Source organism: Emydura macquarii, unplaced genomic scaffold, assembly GCF_026122565.2.
Source record: "Emydura macquarii macquarii isolate MOO-44397 ecotype Brisbane River unplaced genomic scaffold, CSIRO-AGI_Emac_v2 contig_554, whole genome shotgun sequence".
NCBI lineage: Eukaryota > Metazoa > Chordata > Testudines > Chelidae > Emydura > Emydura macquarii.
Genome location: NW_027130691.1, coordinates 12,493,826 through 12,508,831, shown reverse-complemented (window position 1 = coordinate 12,508,831; position 15,006 = coordinate 12,493,826). Strand labels below are relative to the sequence as shown.

Sequence of the window (15,006 nt, the reverse complement as noted above, 5' to 3'; positions counted from 1 at the left end):
GCCATAAGCCAAAGAGGTTCAGTATTGTCAGCAAATGAAGAAACCATGGAAAAACCAGCTGAGAACGACAGATTGAGCTCCAACCTGATGGTCAGCTTCTGAGGCCAGGATGCAAATGCCTCACACCAACCATGCTCAAGACCAAGGGTTTTTTAGTCTATGTGATATTCTGACACCTGAAAGAGACTAAAAATAAAGCATTGCAAAACTCATGAGTCAGATGATACCTCCCAATGCTCCACTAAGAGAGAGAGTACTCAACACTTCACTGAAGGATAGTTTACATATTTCTTAAATGAACTCCAAATGAGATCCACATTCTAGTTTCTGTGGGTGGGATCCCAGTACCTACCTGTCTGATTTATTTGTGCTGGATTGTGATGGTTGTTACTAAATTGAAGATAACTGTAATCTTGAATGGAAAGCAATGTTTTCATCAGAGAGCCCAGTGATAAACTTTATGCATGAATTTGCCATCAACCTACACTACCAGAATTTGTGAATAATGTTAAAAACACTCTCTAAAGTGGGAGCATCGTAAATACCTTAGAAAGCAGCATCTGACTATTTGGCTTCCACAACACATCATGCACCATGGAGTTTGTTACAAACTCTTTCATGTACCAGAATATTATAAAATCACAAGTCTGGAAATTTCAGAAGAGCCACAGCAAAAGAGCTGAGGAAGGAAAATACTCCCTTGATAAATCTTTGCTGCTTCCTTCTTATCCCCCATCATGCAACTTTAATTTAATCCACAATGACAAGTCTGAACTGAATCAGAGAGGCAGGACAACTGGAAGGAAGGTGAGTATGCTAATTGTTCTGTGATTTAAATAGTTTCCACTTGACTAGTGATGAGATTGAACCAAAACTCTGGGTATGAACTAGAGCTGGTTGGAAATTTTCCAATGGGAGGTTTTTCTATTTAAAAAATGCTGATCCATGAAAATTGAAATGTTCAACAAGAACATGTCACTTTCAATCAATTTCCATCAGATATCTGCCTGATTGTCTTTCAGCTCGCCTACCTCCCTAGCAGTCAGGCAGATCACAGAGCCAGCTGTCCCAGGAGACTTGCAGCCTGACTCCAAAGCTCTGGGGTCCCCAACATCTCTAGGCTCCAGCTTCAGGATCAGTCTGCTTGGTAGAATTTCATTTCAAACTTTTCAAAATGAAAAGGTCTCAATTTTTAAAACTAAAAATGTAGCAATTTCTCTTTCACTGGACATGTCAAAAATTCTACTTCTTGTTTTGAACTGGAACAATTTGTTTTAAAAGAAAATTCTGTGTTTCCTGCCTAAAGGAAATTCCAGATTTCAACCAGCTCTAGTATGAACTCTCCTGTAGGTCTGCCCCAGACCTCTGGGCTGTAGCTTCAGCTGGTGATTAATTTTAGTATGGCTATGCTAGTTTACACCAGCTGAGAATCTGATGCTCTAGACTCAAGGCTGCTGAAACTGTAGAAACGTTCAGATTTTCACACTTCAGATTCAAATGTAGGCCTGAGTAATTAATAAGCATTGGCAAGTTGTAGCACTGTTGTGTTGTGAGTCTGAGGGGAACAGAACTGTATCTCTGATGTGCTTTTTATTTATTCTGTCTTGAGACTTGCCTGGGATCATTTGTTGGGTTTGGGTGGTTTTTTTTTTTTTTTTTTTGCAGTCAGGTTTTGCAATCAGGTGAGGAAATGTCAGACTCTGAGTAATAATCACCCTTGTTATTAAATTTCTCTTAACACAGCAAAATAGGATAAGCTGACCTGTACTGTACACTATCTCCAACCTAAAGAGTGAGGAGAGGGAAAGGGTGATTTCTTCTGACAATATATACGCCTGTGCACTTGAAAAAGCCTTTCTAGATTTCACTTTTTATTATACAAAAATTATGCCATTCTCCAGGCTATGTATAATCTCTTGGAGGAGCAAACCATTTAACGCTGAGCATAAAAAAGTATTTTCCAATGTTCTGCACCAAAATATTAAAGCATCAAAAATAATAGGTACCAATCAAAGTTTAAATTAACTTCTTTGCAAATCATTTTTGGTTGACCTGCGTTCATCAGGGAAGCAGCATGGCCTAATAGTAAGAAGGGAGGCAGTGTGGCTTGGTGGTTTCAGCATTGAAGGGGGACTTCAGAATAGGTGGTTTCTGTCCCTGGTTCTGCCATTGGCCTCTTGGGAGACCCTGCACCAGTCACTTCACAAAAGCCAGTTGAGAATTTGCTGACTGTGACCCAGTGCTAGCTGTAACACCTTGGTCCCAGAGGGAATTGCATAACAGAGAAAATCTTGGGCTTAACTGGAATCAATTAGCCTGTAACGGTGGGGATTGTTGACATGTGGAGGCAATGGTTGGGCTGATGTGGTGGTTAGCTCAATAAGGGGAAGATACATAGTTGGCATGGACAGGAAGTAGGGGAAGAGCTCAGAGAGTGAGCTGGGTGTGGTAGAAGGCTTCTTCTGACATGTACCTCTGCTGTGTTGTGCAGTGGTTGGAATTTGAAGCTAAAGGTACTCAGGGGGGAAGAAACTGTGTGTACATGTTGTAAATAAGAGACCAGCTGCTTCTTTTCCTTCCTCATGGGATATAGAAATGATTTTCAGATCTGCTGCTTTTAATTTAGTGAACCAGCTGAATGGTGGATCCAGTTTCATCCAGCTCATCTTTTTGGTGGGGACTGTGGTTTCATTTCACAAACTGCTTCAAGGAACACATGCAGGAGAGGGTTTTTTTTAAAAGTCCAAATGTGTTTGTTTTCCACATTGAGAGTGTCATCTCCTGAGGATGAAGCCTGGTTCAGCTGAGCCTGAAGAGTCATGTGAGTTTTGTAATGTTTGTTTTATAGTAACAAGCAGAAAATATGCATCTGTGAGTATATTAAAATCTTCTTGGTGAAAGAGCTAAGATTGCTACACTCATACAGCACTGCTAACTCAAAACCACACAAGCAAGGCACTGAAAAATGAAGCTGCCAATCCTTTGCTCTGTCTCTCAGGGGCACTTGCCCTAATACTCTCTTCCAAACTACCCCTCCATCTTCCATTCTTCACACTGCCTTTCCCAGTAGTACTACCTGTGGGTGTGTGGTCGGGATAGCTTAGTAAAGGGGGTAAACAAGTGTAACCAAACATAATCCTATCCTCTGTAGACATGTTTATAAAGATACATAGATATTTACACCATACATTTCAGTCTCCAGCAAGCCTTGTGTGTATGTATTACACTGGTAATATAGAGCCCTATTGAATTGTTCAATGGTAATTGCATAGGGCCAGGGAACTCTATGAGGTTTCCCTTGCAGTGTTTGCTTGTTTCTCCTTTTGTTGCCCTCCACTCCCACCCTGCTGCACAGGTGGGCTGAGTTTCAATGGTTCCTTCTGTGCCCTGCACAGGTCAACTTCTGGGAACTAAACCACTCCAGTTTACAGGCAGAAAGAGGTTAATCATAATCTCCCAAAACTGTGTAAGAACTCTCTTCAAAACATTCCTAATAGATTTTTTCTGTGCCGTGTAATACATATGCAAGATACCTAGTGGTGTAGTGCAGTATATAGCTTTTACTGACCTTCAGAACTTGTGTGGCTTCGCTACTTGTGAATAATGCAATGAGTAAAAACTCAGGCAGGAAAAAATCTTTACACGACCTCAAGCCATTGTATATTTTCTACAGTGATCCACAAGCTTTGGATTGCTAAAAAATGACATACACAAAAGCATTAGCACAAAGGCTTGCTTGCTTTCCTTGCTTTTAAGATAATAGGAAGGTGTTTGCTATATAAAAAAAAACCTGGCAAGTCTATTATCTCCATTTCTAATTTAAGCTTGGAAAATGTGTATCTGACTGAAAATCATATATAGTACGACATATGGTGTTTGTGCTGATAGCAGGAGAGCCGCAGCCAACAAGAACTCAGAAATGAGTCAAAACACATCTGTGAATGCTGGGTTAGCTGCAACCGTATCACATATATTAAAGTGTTTGAGTTATAATAAAATGATACATTAGTATGCCTCCGTAAAATCAAAGCTGCATTTTTTTGTACCTAAAAACCTATTTAGATTTGCCTCTGCAGCTCTAATATAAAGCCATTTACCTGTATATCTTAGTGATAACAGAAAAGCAAACAATTTTACATCTTCAAAGCGTGGTATGGCCATTAATTCCCCATGACACTCTGGAGAAACAGATAAATATGTGCATCCCCATTTAACCATTGTAGAAACCAACGTAGGGCTGTTAAGTGTCTTTCCCCAGGGAATAAAGCAAGTCAGCGACAAAGCCGTGACTGGAACTATCTAGCTGTGACTCCTTTTATCTTCATTGTGTTTTTTCCCACCGATTGCCACATTTAGAGACTGCTATGAATTCAGGGCCTCAGTCAAATGCCTATGGCAGGGAGCACAGTTTGCCCATATTGCAAGGAATATAGTTTCATTTCCCACACTGCTTAAGGCCCAGGTTCATTGAGGAAAGCACTGACATGCATGACTTTGATGGGATTTAAGCACGTGCTTAAATTCTGTCTGTAATAATGATGGTTTTGCTATGGCAAACATTTAAGTCTTTATCAATTCTATTAAGAGCCCAGTTTTGTGTGTGAATTCCTCTAGCTGACTGCTGTGTTGTGCTGCCCAGCCCCATAGTAACCGCTGTTTCAGCTTATAGGATACAATCTTCTTGGGGAAGGGAGAGATGTTAGCCTGGCTCCGATCACTGCCTCCATTTTGGACTGTACAGAGCCAATGTAGTCATAGAATCATAGAAGATGAGGGTTGGAAGGGACTTCAGGAGGTCATCTAGTCCAACCCCCTCCTCAAAGCAGGACCAACCCCAACTAAAGCATCCCAGCCAGGGCTTTTTCAAGCCACATCTTAAAAACCTCTAAGGATGGAGATTCCACCACCTCCCTAGGTAACCCATTACAGTGCTTCACCATCTTCCTAGTGAGAAAGTTTTTCCTAATATCCAACCTGGACCTCCCCCACTGCAATTTGAGACCATTGCTCCTAGTTCTGTCATCTGCCACCACTGAGAACAGCCTAGTTCCATCCTCCCTGGAACCCCCTTTCAGGTAGTTAAAGGCTGCTATCAAACCCCCCTTCATTCTTCTCTTCTGAAGACTAAACAAGCCTAGTTCCCTCAACCTCTCATAAGTCTTGTGCTCCAGCCCCCTAATCATTTTTGTTGCCCTCCACTGGACTCTCTCCAATTTGTCCACATCTTTTTCTATAGTGGGTGGGGCCCACAATACTCCAAATGTGGCCTCAGCAGTGCCGAATAGAGGAGAATAATCACTTCCCTCAATCTGCTAGCAATGCTCCTACTGTGATCTTCCTCTTCAGCATGTCTGAGGTGTGGAGGCAGTACACAGGTTCACTCCACCCAGGTCCCATCAGTACAACCAGTGGAGGGCTTTAGTGACACCCTCCCCCAACAATTTACTATCCTGTTCATGCCTCCCTCCGTAGAGCGATAGGACTAATTCATTCTCACTCTGAACCCGCTACTCTCTTTAACTTCTTTAATGTAGTTGCACTGCAGTCCCACAGGTCCCAGAAAAGTTCATGGATCCAGAAAGTATCACTCTTGACCATGGGAACAATTTACCAAGGATCATGGTAGATTCTCCTTTCCTGGCAATTTTCAAATTAAGATTGGATGTTTTCCTAAAGAATTTGCTCTAGGAATTATTTGGAGAAGTTCTGTGGCCGGTGTCCTCCAGGAGGTCATAGTAGATGAGCACAATGGTCCCTTCTGGCCTTGGAATCTAAGAATCATCTCGTCTGACTTCCTGCAGAAACTCAGGTCATAATTTCAACCATTTACATCAAGCCTGGTGAGTTGTAATCATGTTTTGGGCTGGGATTTTAAAGTTCCTAGGGGATTTGGATAGCCAGTCCCTATTAATATCTAATGGGGAATGGGCATCCAAATCCCACAGGTGCCACTGGAGCATCTTAGCCAAAGAATTTCTGTCCCTTTATCCAGCTTGTTTCTCTTGTCATCCTCTCTTCTTTGTTATAGATGTGCTTTTATTAGTCTACAGGAAAGCACCTCATATCTTACACATGGATTTATGTCTGAGCTAGTACCCGGAATCCGGCAGAATGCAAGGAAGTAGGGTAACTGCCAGATTGTCTCTTGCAGGAAGATAACCAACCAGCCTGCCTGTTACCATTTCAGATACCGTTTCTCTCCTCTCCCCACCCTTCCATCTGTGGATTATCCTTTTATTTCTGTGGATTGGTTGCTGGTTTCACCGACATTGTGCCTTTGGCCCAGAGGTACATGACATGCCAGACTGAGTCAGCCCCGCAGTGCTGCTGACAAGTTCAGCTCCAGTTAGCTCCAGTTCAAGGTCAAATGGGACTTTAAAATATGAATAAATGTCAGGGTTTGCTGGAGCCTTGATTTGAGTCTTTTTTTTTTTTTTTATTATTATTACTGCCCCTCAGATCCTATGAATAAATTAGCCTTAACAGGTGCTGTAAATTGCATAGAGTACTGAGTTTGAACAGTAAATGTTAAATAAGGGCATAGGAGATGTTGGTTGTACAGTGCCCTGCACAGACATTTATTTTAAATGAGGGGTGAATTTTGATACCGCGCTGCAGGAATGATGTTTGAGGGAAAAAAGTGAGGCCTCCTTTCGTTCATTTGAAATTCTGTGCCAAGCTGGGCGTGTCTTGTACAAAAGTATTGATTCGGTTTGTCTGGAGAAGTTTGGCTTGCCATGTATTATGAAGTGCAAGGGAATTTCTACTACCCTTTGCAAAAGGCTATATGAGAACAGCTTACTCTGAGATCTCAATGTTTTGAAGCGTGATCACGGCTGCTCTGTTTCCATATCAAAAAGGCTGAAGTTCAGCTTTGAAGGAGTGCTTTGCATCTTTATCTTACTGCTATAGGAGGCCATGTGCTCTGAGTGATCATTATTTGTAAGTCGGATATTGCTGTGATGGGACATTTTACAGTGAAACCAGCACTGATTTTCCTGCATAGCATAATTTATAGTGAGTAGCTTTCTTCTATGGCTATCTGAATTGCACGGCTAATCTCCTTCAATTCCCCCCTATGCATGGTATTAGCACTAGTGGGGCTAATCATTGCTTCATAAAAAATTACTGTGTTCGGATGATTGTTAAATGAGCACCTGGAAAGAATTTTAAAGGTTTGTTGTTGTTTTTTCTGATATTGTCATCTTATTTTTTTCTTCTCCCCATCAAAACCACATCCAGGTTTCAAATAGTGTCCCAGATTCTGAGCCCAAATCCTCTAAAACCTAAATATTACAATATCACAATACTCCCAGCAGAAGACATTTAAGTAAGGTGACTATCTCTTCATTATAAGCACTTAGTGTCATTCCTACATATTCTGTATGGTTACTCAGATAATTCTTGGATGTTCTCTGTAAAATAACAATAATATTTTTAGGGCTGTCTGAAGACTGCAAATATTTTTGTGATATGTTGTGGGATAGTGTTCACAATTTCTCTCCGGGCCTTCTCAGCCCTGCAGTTTTGTAATATGGCACATTTTGCATTGAAACATGAAATTTCACTGTATTTTTTTAAAAATTTAAAAATTCACAATTTCAGACATACAGAGGGTTGGGGTATTTTTTCAGCAAATAGGACTATATTTGAGTGAAATACCCTATTTTAAAGCAAAACAAATGACAAAAACATGGGGGGGGCGAAGGGGATTTGAAGGATTGGACCAATTTTTTTAATTTAAAACAAAATGCAGAAACCTTACATTAGAAGAGTTCATTGTGAATATTTTCTTCAGCTTCCAATCATCTGAGCCAGTAAATATCTATTAAATCAACAGCTTAATATATGGGTGATGCTATTAATATCCATAATCAATACCACAGTCAAGGATTTAAGAATGACACTTGATTTGTGAGATGTGTGCTAGAACAGTTCGTGTGCCCCTAATACATTGCTGTACTTTAATTGTACATTAGGGAATAAGACTATGATCTAGTGGCAGATTTCAGTGCTATCCAAAGGCATTTTTTATTTATACAGAAATGAACCATAGTAGAGTAATGTAATCAGAGGTCAAAACAGACACAGGAGGCTGGAAAGAGATGGCTGGCAAAGAAAAAAGGGGCCAACTGGGAGGAATTAAACACAATCTCGTCTGCTCGTCTGGTTATCATCCAATGTGTTTGCGCTTAGGGTATTCAGGATGCCAAAAAAGGTAAACTGACTAATAAGGAGAATACTGAGAATTCTGTGGAAGTTCTTGAAGTATTATAGCCAAAGCGTGCAGGTGGCTCCAAGTGTAAAAATGTGTACTTTTGTGATCCCTGGTAGTACTGAGAAAACGCTTACCAAGCAGTCAGGAGGAGGATGAAGATTATATTTTGAGGGCCAAAGAAGAATTGTGCTAGGCTTATGAATCATACTAAGAAGTTGTTAGAACAGCCAGGTAATAGAGAGGCACCAGGACTCTGTGGCTTATGTCTCCTTGAACGCATGCCAAGGAAAATGAGGAGTGATTTATACATATAGGTCGGAGAGGCTACACTGATTTTCGCCCAAGTGGCTGTTCAGATTACTGAGGATTTTTTCCCCAGCTTGCAAAAGTGTCTCTCGGTGTCTTTTCACTCCTTTTCATTAAACCCATCAAGGAGAACCTTTAAAGCTTCAGGGTAAGCCACAGGCTTTATTTTCAGCCATATAAATACACTACTGTGGGGGTGAAATTCATGTGATAAATTTCAGCCGTGTTAATTGCATTTATCACAAAGCTCTGACAAACTTCCTTGCACTCTGCTCATTAACCTATCTCTACATCTAACATTCCACACTTCTGAGTGAATTCAAACATTGACTGAAGTGGTAACTTCTAAAGCAGTGTGTCTCAACAGGTTTTGGAAACTTTATTACAATCTAAAGCAAAAAACCAAAACAAAACAAAAAACCACCTCACTCCACCACTCCCTTCAAGCCTTTACCCAAAACAATGGTCTAAAGTGTTTTACACTATCCCAGTTTACAAACCATTCTAGTGGAGACAAGCAACTTTCCTTTCTTCAAGCTGCATATTATCTATCTTGTAGTGTAGCTTTGTCGGTGAAGTAGCGTCTCCCCCATACGATGTAGTCATTACTAATACTTGCATATTACATAGGTGATAGTCCTCAATAAGTATTCATTATAATGTCACATGCAGTAACAAATTCAATCTAATTGCAGTCATATTAAATATCAATTATTAAACATCTTTATATTGTTAGAAGACAGCTGTGTAACAGATACCTACAGTATCTATTTTAGCTATTCATCCTCATTAAATCTGTTTTGAGTAATCAATTGGAAGTTAGTTAGGGTCCAAATTCCAAAAGCAGAATATGTCTAGGCATCTGCAATGTCCACAAAAACCAGCAGCTGGAAATGGGCATGCACAGAGCAAATCAGGTCATTTCATGCCTAGCTACCTGCTTACAAGTGAAATGATGTAATGTGTGAGCACAAATGCTTGTTTGTTTGAACAGGCCTGTTTTGTTTGTTTTTTTGTTATTGTTAAAGGTAAGCCCGAGCTCCCAAATTTGGATCTCGATCCACACATGCACACGCTGGAGTGGGGAGGGTTAACTTCATCTATTTCTTGCTTGTCAGAGCATTGCATGATGCAAGTAGTGCCTCTGAACTCCCTTAGAAAGCAATTGAAATGTTAGATGCCCAGCACTTTACTCACAGTTTGTTTATTTTCTTATCCAACTGTATTACTCTGATATCATTTGAACTCACTCCTCCTTCCATCAAAGCTCAAGAGGCTGATTATTCAATCCATTATGAACATCGCTTACCCTGTGTTGCCTCTGGGGTATGAAGCATGTGAATTACAAAAAGAAGAATAGCCCGATTTGACCTGTAAAAGGGAGAGGGGAAAAAATGAACGAAGGAGAATTTCAAAGAGAGGTTGGATGCAAGGTCATGGGGGAAAGGAATGGAGTGATGCAAATAAACTATTTGAGGGAATACTCAATCCCTCAATCAATAATTGAGGGATTATGTGAGTGCCAGAGATTATGGATGGAGGACAGATTAAATTTGTGTGAACTATGGGAAAAACTAATAGTCTACAAGAGAAATACTAGACGTAGTGTATATAATGTTGAGAGGGCCTGGATTTTTTGGAAATGTAAAGAATGCAAGAAAAGAATCATAACTAGATATGGGGGATGGAGATAAAAACGTAGATTGATTTGTAATGCCTGTTTTATAAGAGCAGGCCAATATGAACATTACAATCCTCTGTGTGTCCATAATACTGTGCTTCGCCTTACAGCGGCTTTGTTTCAGATTAGAGTTTTCATTTATCATGACTATTATTAAGATGACTATAGCAGGAATTGTTTGCACTTTATGTAGATTAGGTTACAGGCAAAATGAGTTCCGAAGTACTTGTAATTAATACCCAACAATCCCCTACAGCACCACAACACTGAAGGACCAATAAAGAAAAGGATCTTGCCAGGAGCCTAACCATTGGGGAAATGAATCTGTAGGTAATGAAGAGCACAGCCTAAAGAGGCACATGTTACAGCCCTTCTGAATGTGGCTTAGATATATTGATGGTGTTATTTAAATAGTCAGTGTCTAATAGTTAATGCCACTAAATTATATAGTACTAGATGGTGGACTAAGACCGGTATGCTTGTTTGTGATAAGTACAAAGAATACAACTTTAAAACCTCAGTGGAAGCTGGAATTATGCAATTAGATGGGAGAGGCAAGTTGTGATGAAAACACAGCCAAGGTACAAACTTAAATATAAGTGAAGCTAGTGGGTCATAGGAGCAATAAAAGCTGCCAGCTGTTGCTGGGTCGGTAGGTCTTTCAGGATCATTAGACCCAGGACAGCAGTGCTGTTGGGAGCCTCTTTTCCTTTATATAATGATGCGAATGAAGTGACCTTAGCAAACTCCCTTACATTTGTCCTACATTTCTTTGTAAGTGCAAAGTACATGCAAGATGATGGACGGTTAGAAAATATCACTAGGCAGATATAAGCTCAGAACTAAATCCTGCAGTGAATAGAATCTGTTCAAGAAATCTAGGCCTACATTTTCACGTGTCTGCTACTTTCAGGTGCTGTAGTTGCTAGGTGCCCAGCTTTTGGCTCATGAGGCCTAATTTTCAGAGGCGTTGAGCACGTGTAGTTCCCAGTCAAGTCCCAAGCGTAGTTGCTCAGCGTCTCTGGTAATCTGGCCTTGGTATTTCAAGTTAGATACCCAACAACTGAGGCATCCACAGTTAGCAAAAACATTTGAAAATTTGGGACCAGATCCTCAGAAGGTGGAAGTTGGTCTAGCTCCATTAAGTCCTAGAAATTTTAGTCCCTAGAGTTGTATTCCTAGCTGTGGCAGTACGTTGGGCTTGCAACGTATTTCCTAGTTTGACTCCTGTTGGGTGGTTTAACTTGACAGGCAGTGTGGCTTTTCCTAACAGATCCATGCTGATGCGCTTTTTGACAAGTTGCATGTTGTAGAATCTGAATTCAGCTTTCTAAAATTCATTAACAGCCTTCTTGCAGTCCATTCTCAGCCATAGCTATTTACATTTCTGCATGGTTTCATTGTCTGAGGTTTCACTCAGTCATCCTCAGTTACAAACAAAACTAGTGATTACTAAGGACAATATCATTTCACCTCTTTTTGGTCCATTAATGCAGATCCAGTGTCTTTTCAGGCAGTTACGGCAATGGTAGTGATATGCAAATACAGTATAAGAATCTGGGTTTAAAACGCCCTCTTCTATTTATTTTAATTAATATGAACAACATTCTATGCTTAATTCCTGAAGCAACACTTCCTGTCATTTCAACAGCAGTGGTAACTATCATGTGAGGAGAGAGCGACTCCTTGTAACTTACTAACACATTTCACAGACTTACACATAGTGAATAACTCTCTGGGCACCAACCCCTGCATGTCGAAGAAAGCAGATAAGGAAAGGGGAGAGAAACTGATGCAATCTATCTTTAGAAGTTTATATTTTAGCCACGAGTAAAGATGTAGACAACAGAAGAAAGTATGAAGCAAATGAAAGCAAGAAAAAAGCCAGTGTTACATCTATCTAGATTAAATGCATTTCTTTTAATGAGGCAAGGCTAAAGAGTGTTCTTTTTTCAGCAGTGTGAACTACTTAAACAGTAGTGTACCCCGTGGAAGTAATGAAATAAATTGTTGTAATTTAGCAAAACTGAAAAATGCTGAATAACAAAGTTGGATCCATGAGCTTATTAGAGAAGATATGGTAAATCTTTCAACCCATGGCATGTTGACCTGCTTAAATTGTGGCTCACAACCAAGTGGAGTACACACAACAAATTGCAGCCTGGAAGACCTTTAGACCTTCCCTCAGGGGGAGTTAGAATCCAGCTTTGAGTATGGAGCCAAAGCAACCATTGATTTAATTTAATATAGATCTGAATGACACTTGTTTTCAAGCCACCTCTGGTAAATCTGATGTAGTATTGCACATGTTACTACATTAATAAGGTTTCCACTGACCTACTGAACTCTCCTCTTCAATCTTTTAATTTCTATGATGTTTTTACCTCCCTCACTGTGGTGGCATCATGCAGTGATTTCCCATTAGCATGCGAACAGCCTCAGCATTGCCGCTTTAATAGAAGAACATTTCTGTCTTGGTTGTGCCCTTCCTTTTTATTATTGTCAGTGGTTCTCCCCAAGCCTTGTAGTAGAAAGTGAAGTAAAGATTCACGCTCCCGCTCCATCCATCTCATTTTCTTTTAGCAATGGGACCCAAACCAAAATCTCAGATCCAAAATATCTCCAGAACCTTGCTGGTGGATATGTGAATGGGCAGATTCCAGATCTGAATTGCTAGCTGACTGTTAACCCCAGGGGTCAGAATATCTCCATCTACCTTGACAATACCCCACCCACCCCCTGATAACCAAAGATCCACAGCCCATTTTCCCTGCTTAGCTTTGTGGAGGTATGGGACCAAACAAGGAGTAGTTAAGGAGTGGATGTAGCTGTGGTTGATTATACTTTCAAGATCCAGCAGACATGCATGAAAAGAAGAAGAGGAAAAGAAGTGGCCAGTTGTGGAGTGGAGGGGGTGAAAGCTGGCCCTTGACCCAATCACAGACTTTGTTTCTCTGCTTTCTCCTTGGAGGGTTTACATTTTAGATCCTAATTCCACGGCTCTGGTTTATCTTTTCTTCCACCCCTGCCTGCCAGGCCTTTAGACCTTTTCTGCTCTCGCACTGACCAGCAAGCCTTGAACTCTTTATCAGTGCCTCTCCATGCACCCCTACTACCCGTTAACTCATCTTTTACACTTTCCTCTTGGAAGGCCTTCACTGGACCGCTTGCCTCCTAGACGTGTTGGGGTTAAATGTCGACTCCGCTGGGCCCTAAAGCCTCCACGCTCATTTCTTGCCTGTGCCAGTCGATGTGCAAGGTGCAGCATGGCACACCAGAGTTCATAAGAACAGAAACAGCCGCCACCAATGCACACCTATGGTTCTCCAATGCATGCTCAGCGTAAGGGGGCATCAGAGACTTGAGGAGTCATCTTTGGGAGGGGTAGGTCCTTCATTTTTGGGAAGGTGGGAAGGAGATCACTAGTTAGTGGTTGGGAAGGTGCAAATTTTTATCAGTGAGGGTAATTAACCACCAGAACCATTCACCCAGGGTGGTGGTGGGTTCTCCATCACTGGCAATTTTTCAGTCAAGATTGGCCTTATCTATGAATCATAGAATTGTAGAAAGGTTGGGGTGGAAGGGACCTCGGGAGGTCTTCAAGCCCAGCCCCTTGTGCGGAGGCAGGGCCAGGTAAACCTAGACCATCCCTGACAGGTTTGTCCCCAGCCTGGTCTTAAAAACCTCCAGTGATGGGGATTCCAGAACCTCCCTTGGGAGCCTCTTCCAGAGCTTAACTAGTCTTAGCATTAGGAAGCTTTTCCTAATATCTAACCTAAATCTGCCTGGCTGCAGATTAAGCCCATTACTTCTTGTCTACATTCAGTGGACGTGGAAAACAATTGATCACTTTCCTCTTCATAACAGCCCTTCACATATTTGAAGACTGTTATCAAGTCCCTTCCTCCCCCCAACTCAGTCTTACTAAAGTCAAGATATATCATGTCTACAACCCACCGCCCCCTCCTCAATCCAGTACACCAGTAACCCGCCCAAAGAAGGAAAGTAGGCGGGTTTGGCATCATTTCTTCTTGACAAATCCATGCTGGCTGCTCCTGATAATGCTATTATCCTCCAGAGGCTTACAAAGCTTGGCAGGTATCAGAGATGATAGGGACAGTGGTGGCATTACGCGCCTGCAATCCATGCAATCACAGGGAGCCCTGTTGCTGTGGGGGGTCCCCTGAAAGTCAGATCCAGCCTGCGAGGTCCTTCCATTTGGCTTGCCAGACATCAGCTGCTCTGCTCTGCGGGGGCTCCCTTTTAAGGGTGGCCCTGATACGAGGCTCCAGCTCCACCCCAGCCTCCTGGTGGCTCTGGCACCTGCACTCCCCGGCCCAATCCTGCCTGTGCTGTTCCCCGCCCACCCCACCCCGCTGGTTTGGAGGCTGCTCTGCAGCCGGGAGGGAAAGGAGCCACCTGGCAGCCAGGGAGTGCAGGAGTTGGGTAGCAGGGCCACCTGGATAGCAGAGCCTGAAGCAGGAAGAAACAGCTGACAGTCAGCAATAGGGTGACCATATTTCCCAAAGGGAAAATGGGACACTGCACAGGGCTAGCCCGAACCTCCCTTTCCTTGTTATGTTTCCTACTACTATGCTCTGTGTCTCCTCTTATCTTCACTCCACGCTCTGTCTGCTTTCTCTTCCATCCCCATTCTCTCTCTCTTGTGCTTTCCCATCTGTCTGCAACATTTGTTCTGCCTTCTTTTTCCTTCTCATAGCTTTTTTTGGTGCGTTTTAGGATGATTGCTGCAGTGGCCCCCTGCCTTAGAGTTGATTAGGTCCTTCAGGAATCCAGCTAT

The 15,006-nt window shown here is 41.8% G+C and overlaps 1 protein-coding gene across 6 annotated transcripts in view; it reads left to right on the top strand.

The window, feature by feature from the left end:
• GALNT9 (polypeptide N-acetylgalactosaminyltransferase 9) overlaps positions 1-15,006 on the top strand; it is a 283,879-nt gene that overhangs the window by 203,361 nt on the left and 65,512 nt on the right. The window contains exon 1 of one of the 6 annotated variants that reach the window (XM_067539379.1): positions 2,431-2,513. The exons of 4 other annotated variants lie outside the window; for them this stretch is intronic. The gene's annotated coding sequence lies outside the window, so the exon portion shown is untranslated. Of the gene's footprint in view, positions 1-2,430; positions 2,514-2,639; positions 2,822-15,006 lie in introns of those variants that run through there. One more of the 6 variants, XM_067539378.1, reaches the window with a different exon arrangement.